Here is a 6,000-nt window from a genome sequence, read left to right on the forward strand (position 1 = left end):
CACACACACATCAATAATTTGTAAGTCCTTTCTGAAAGATCTAATGACAGTAAAAAGAGGTCATTTTGAAGGTATGTGAATATATCACTCGCTCTGACTTTTCCTGAGAAAGGAATTTTGTTTCTTTATGAAGTACGTAAAATGCAGCCATGTACGTAAAATACATGTCCATCATTATCTGGAAGACAATTATGCTAGAAAAATTAAACAATTTAAATGTTTAGTCTTATTAAAATAATTTTATACTACATATTATTTCTTTAAAAAATGTGTATACTATTTTCCTCTTCAACTCAGTTGGCCATATTTTTATGAATAATTCATAATTCATACATAATTTTTCTTCCACTGAAAAATATTAAGAATTTATCCTTTAAATTTACATATTCCAAAATGATGTATTTTTAGCACTTTCTCTCTTTAGATATAAGATGCAAACATAGCACTTTCCCTAATAATTTGCTTACTGTCTGAAACACTGCCTCAGGAATTCTAGCCTATGACATTTTGATAAAAGCAGCTGAAGAAGTGTGAAATAGTTAATTAACAGTCTTACTGAAGATAAATGAAAGATTAACATTTATGTTCACACCTGTAAATTGAAGGGAGTTCTTATTCAGATAATGGAATTGTACACCCATTGCATGTGATCCATTTTCATCCTGAAAGACCAAAGTTAAATTATATTATCTATTTCTCCATTTAAAAATGTCAGGGAGCATCGTAGGCAAAGATGGGGATAGGTAGAACTATGTTAATGATAATTTTAAATTTAACTTTGGTAGATGATTAATCCTTTCTTAACACCAAAATACCAAATAATGTGTTTGGTTTATTTGGCTTCATTTTATTGCAGTGGCCCAAAAAAATTAAACTTCAAGAGAAAATGCTTTTTTAACATCTCCAGGTAATTCTACTAGAACCCATAACATTAAACTTCAGTAGTAACGTTTTAAGGCACTGGCACATGTCACATAATGCTAGGGCTATTTAAGCTGCCCCAGAGCAAAGAAAGGAAAGGGAAAAAACAGCTTCTTTCTAAGAAACAGAAATATAACTGTATCATAAAATTGCACACAAAAGACAACTCTGAACCTAGTTGACTTTAAATATCAATATACAAATCACAAATAAAATAGAAACAAACAGGGACTTCCCTGGCAGCCCAGTGGTTAAGACTCCAAACTCCTACTGCGAGGGCACAGGTTCAGTTCCAGTTGGGGAACTAAGATGTTGCATGCCAAGTGGTATGGTCAAGAGAAATTTAAAAAAAAAAAATTTTTAAGTAAATATTTACACTGTACACTAAAACAGTAATACATAATAACTAAATGGGATTGATTCTAGGAGCGAAAGGGTGATTCTAATTAAGATATACATTCATATGTTTATATGCATAAATCTTAATATGAAAAGAATGTGATGATCTATACATAATGTGATAACCTATTTACTTGTACAGAAAACATTTGACAAAACGCCACCCTGAAAAGATAACTAAAAGGTATATGAAATAGGAATCCGTGTATCTTTTTTATTATAATACACAAAAAATATACTCTTAGCCTAAAACCTAGCATTGTGTTTATTTATTTAATGCACCACTAAAGTGAGGAACTAGGCAAGAATGGTCATTTCAGTTAAATCGGCGTTGTGGGGAGCTCTGAGGGTCTGGCCCTCGACAGAATGCTGTGGGGGCCAAAAAAAAAAAAAAAAAAAAGCTAAATCTGACAGAATCAAGTTCATCAGAACTCTTAGTTCAGTTCAGTTCAGTCGCTCAGTCATGTCTGAATCTACGACCCCATGAACCGCAGCACGCCAGGCCTCCCTGTCCATCACCAACTCCCGGAGTCCACCAAAACCCATGTCCATTGTGTCAGTGATGCCATCCAACCATCTCATCCTCTGTTGTCCCCTTCACCTCCTGCCCTCAATCTTTCCCAGCATCGGGGTGTTTCCAATGAGTCAGCTCTTCGCATCAGGTGGCCAAAGTATTGGAGTTTCAGCTTCAATATCAGTCCCTCCAATGAACACCCAGGACTGATCTCCTTTAGGATGGACTGGTTGGACCTCCTTGCAGTCCAAGGGACTCTTGAGAGTCTTCTACAATACCACAGTTAAAAAGCATCAATTCTTCGGCATTCAGCTTTTTTTATAGTACAACTCTCACATCCATACATGACTACTGGAAAACCATAGCCTTGACTAGATGGACCTTTGTTGCCAAAGTAATGTCTCTGTTTTTTAATATGCTGTCTAGCATATAACTAGACATAGTTATATGCTATAACTTGGTCATAACTTTCCTTCCAAGGAGCAAGTGTCTTTTAATTCCATGGCTGCAATTACCATCTGCAGTGATTTTGGAGCCCAGAAAAATAAAGTCAGCCACTGCTTCCACTGTTTCCCCATCTATTTGCCATGAAGTGATTAGAACTCTGGAGAATAGTAAAAAATATATAGGAATGCAACGAACATTTCATCAGGACAAAGCTGACTTAAGCACAGTAGGAAGGCTCTGTGGCCTTTGAACTTAGTTGTGTCACTTCCCCTGTCTGGGTGGTGGCAAAGATGGTAGCCGTGTTCCCAGCATGGTGGTCTGGCCATGGAGGGAGCAAAGTGGGCTTTGTTCTCAAGGAACTGTGTTGTCTCTTAAGCTGGTCTGATGGTTTCCTGATTGACACAAAACATTTGTGTCTGTTTAGCCTAATTTGAATTCTCTTGCGGAGTGAGAGTCCCTAAGTGAATAGCATCGCTTGGCAACATTGAAATTAACAAGCCACTGCTGCTTGGGATGAAAGAGTACAGATGCAACATAAATAGACAGGCCAAAGAGCCTTGGAGGGAAAGCCAAGGAGAGAGTTAATTCAGGGCATAAAGGACTTCAGAACTCTCCGGCATATAATAGGGTGCCTAGAAAGCCACCCCCAGACCCAGGGGAAAGTCCTGCTCAGGAGGAAAGGGAGAAGCTGAGGCTTTCCCCTTTTGCTGATTGTTAGACTCCTTATAAGCAGAGTGCAGGCTAATGAAGGGAAGTAAACAGACTGGCCAAGCACTGAAGGAGTGCCATAGCACAGAGCCTATCAGCAAACCCTGGTACTACAGCTTTCTTCTTTCCTTTCTGTGGCTCTAAACATGTAAGGGGTTCTGTGTCAAGCCAATAGCTTGCCATAATCTAAAGAAGAGACTTCAGAGACCACACATTACAAAGAATACAAGCTTTAAAAAAATAGTGTAGAGAGCCATCAAACCACAAGCAGCTACAATTGTAGCAAAGAATAAACAACAAAACTGAAGGAGGCTAGCAATTTGATCTCCAGATTTATCATATACTATTCAAAATATTCAGGTTTCAACACAGAATTATGAGACATTAAAAGAAATGTAAACGATATCCCACTCAGAAGAAAGAAAAGAACAGAAATTATGTTTTAAGAGGACAACATGGACTTACTAACAAAGACATTAAATCCACTGCTTTATATATGACCAAAAGCTATGGGAACCATGGACAAAGAACCAAAGGAAACCAAGATAATGATGTCTTAGCAAACTGAGAGTATAAATAGAGATAGAATTCGTAATAGGGAACCAAATACAAATTCTAGAGTTCAAAAGTACAATACCGGAAATGAAAATTTCACTAGAGAGATTTAAAAGCAGAAGAAAGAATGGCAAGGAGGGTGATAAATCGAGAGGAGAGCAGGTGAACCTAGAATTTAGCCAGTGGTGACTTCTGCTTGGCTTGAGCCCTATGCTAGGTTCTCTCTCACTATCCAAACCCACTTCCAGCTTGGTCCCCTTTGAAGGAAGCAATGTGGCTGTCAACACCTACATGCCATACAACTGTGCACATAACAGAAATGATGTTTAAATTATTTAAAATTTAAAATCGATCACTTTGATATATTTGTAGAAAAATGGGAAACCATATAAAGGAAGGTAAAAGAATCAACTGAGGGGCCCATTCAGTTTTTGAATAAACACTAGAAACGGACACTTAGAAAAATAAAATTACCTTTGGAGTTGAAAAGAAGCTTTGTAGACTTGCAAGGTTGAAAAAAAAATAATGACAAAATAGAGTTTGGGGATACTTCTTATTGTGCTGGGTGCTATGATTACTGAGTCATGTCTGACTCTTTGCGACCCCACAGCCTGTAGCCTGCCAGGCTCCTCGGTCCATGGTATTTCCCAGGCAAGAATACTGGAGTGAGTTGCCGTTTCCTCCTCCAGAGGATCTTCCCAACCCAGGGAACTCATGTTCCTGCATTGCAGGCAGATTCTTTACCACTGTGCTTATTAAAATATTAAAATAAAATACAACAGCCTAAATGTGATAATAACCACACAAGTCTTCTGTCCTCACATCTCAGCACATTTTTGTAGCTTTTTAGCACCTCGCTGTGTTTCTTTTCATTTGAGAGAATGCTTATGCCTCTAAATGAACAGAAGATTAAAGGTATGAGAGGAATAGAGAGCTATTGTTTGTCTATTACCTCCTTGCACTTTAGGGAAAAATTATACCCCAGTAATGCTCTCAAATTATTATCTGTTTACTCTTTCCTTTAAAACATACATATTTGAGAAAATGAAATGCCAAGGACTCCCCTGGTAACACTTCCTTTTGCAGCCCTCATGCTGAAAAAAGTTTCTTTGTAATGTCTAGGCTAAATTGCTTCTATTACAGTTTAAGCTAATTCTTCTCAGCTCTATCCTTAGTGAAAATACAGGGCAATTTCCCCCAAACACAATGCTCTTGAATACAACTTAATTTACCTCTGGTCTTTTCTATCCTGTATTAACTGTTTCATTAACCTTTTCCCGTAGAGGCTACTTAAGTCTCCTCATTACCGTATGAATTTCAGAATGAAGTTTCCTCAACTGCAAGTAATAGATGTTGCAAATCCTAATTAGAAAAAAAGCATAAACTCAAATTATTTTTATTTTGTGTTGCTGCTTTACATATATCTGTATGTAATTCTGCTATATCCAAATATATTACTGTACTTGCATTTTAAAAATAAGCACTCCATTATTTTCTCATTTTTAGCTTACTGAACACTGAAATCTCTGTGGACTTCCCCCCAAAATGGTACTGAAATAGATTAAATGTGTAACTCACATTTCGAAGTGCAGAGAAAAGAGAGAAAGGCTTTACCTCAATGGATTCAGCTGTCAGCAGAAAGCAGAAGAGACCTTCAGAAAACAAGGTTAACAAGGAATCTAAATTATTTGTAAAATCAACAACTAAACTATACCAATAAAACTAATATTCTTCATATGTCCCAGGGGGCACTAGTGGAAAAGAGTCTGCCTGCCAATGCAGGAGACACAAGAGACTAGAATTGATTCCCTGGGGCGGGAAGATCCCCTGAAGGAGAAAATGGCAACCCACTCCAGTGTTCTTGCTTGGAGAATCCCATGGACAGAAGAGCCTGGCGGGCTACAGTCCATGGGGTCACAGAGGGTCAGACACAACTGAGCAACTGAGCACACACATAGTGAACAAATAATCCCAGGAAAGAAAAACATGAGCCAAAGATAAAACAGTTTTCCCTACCTCTCCTCTGGAACTCTGCAAGTCTCTTTCAGCAGCACCCTCCATTCTGAGTGGTGGAAAACTTCGATTTTGTTGTTGTTATTGTTGTTTCAGGGGAGGGAGGGGATGCTGTTCAACTGAAGCTGGTAGCTCCCTGGGGCTACTGGGCAATTAACTTGAGTCTGCTGAAGCTGAAACTCCAGTACTTTGGCCACCTCATGCGAAGAGTGACTCATTGGAAAAGACCCTGATGCTGGGAGGGACTGGGGGCAGGAGGAGAAGGAGACGACAGAGGATGAGATGGCTGGATGGCATCACTGACTCGATGGAGTTTGAGTGATCTCCAGGAGTTGGTGATGAACGGGGAGGCCTGGCGTGCTGCGATTCATGGGGTTGCAAAGAGTCAGACACGACTGAACGACTGAACTGAACTCTACTGAACTGGGCCCAATTGAGATGTG

The sequence above is a fragment of the Capricornis sumatraensis genome, chromosome 11 (genome assembly GCF_032405125.1).
Source record: "Capricornis sumatraensis isolate serow.1 chromosome 11, serow.2, whole genome shotgun sequence".
In the NCBI taxonomy this organism is placed as follows: domain Eukaryota; kingdom Metazoa; phylum Chordata; class Mammalia; order Artiodactyla; family Bovidae; genus Capricornis; species Capricornis sumatraensis.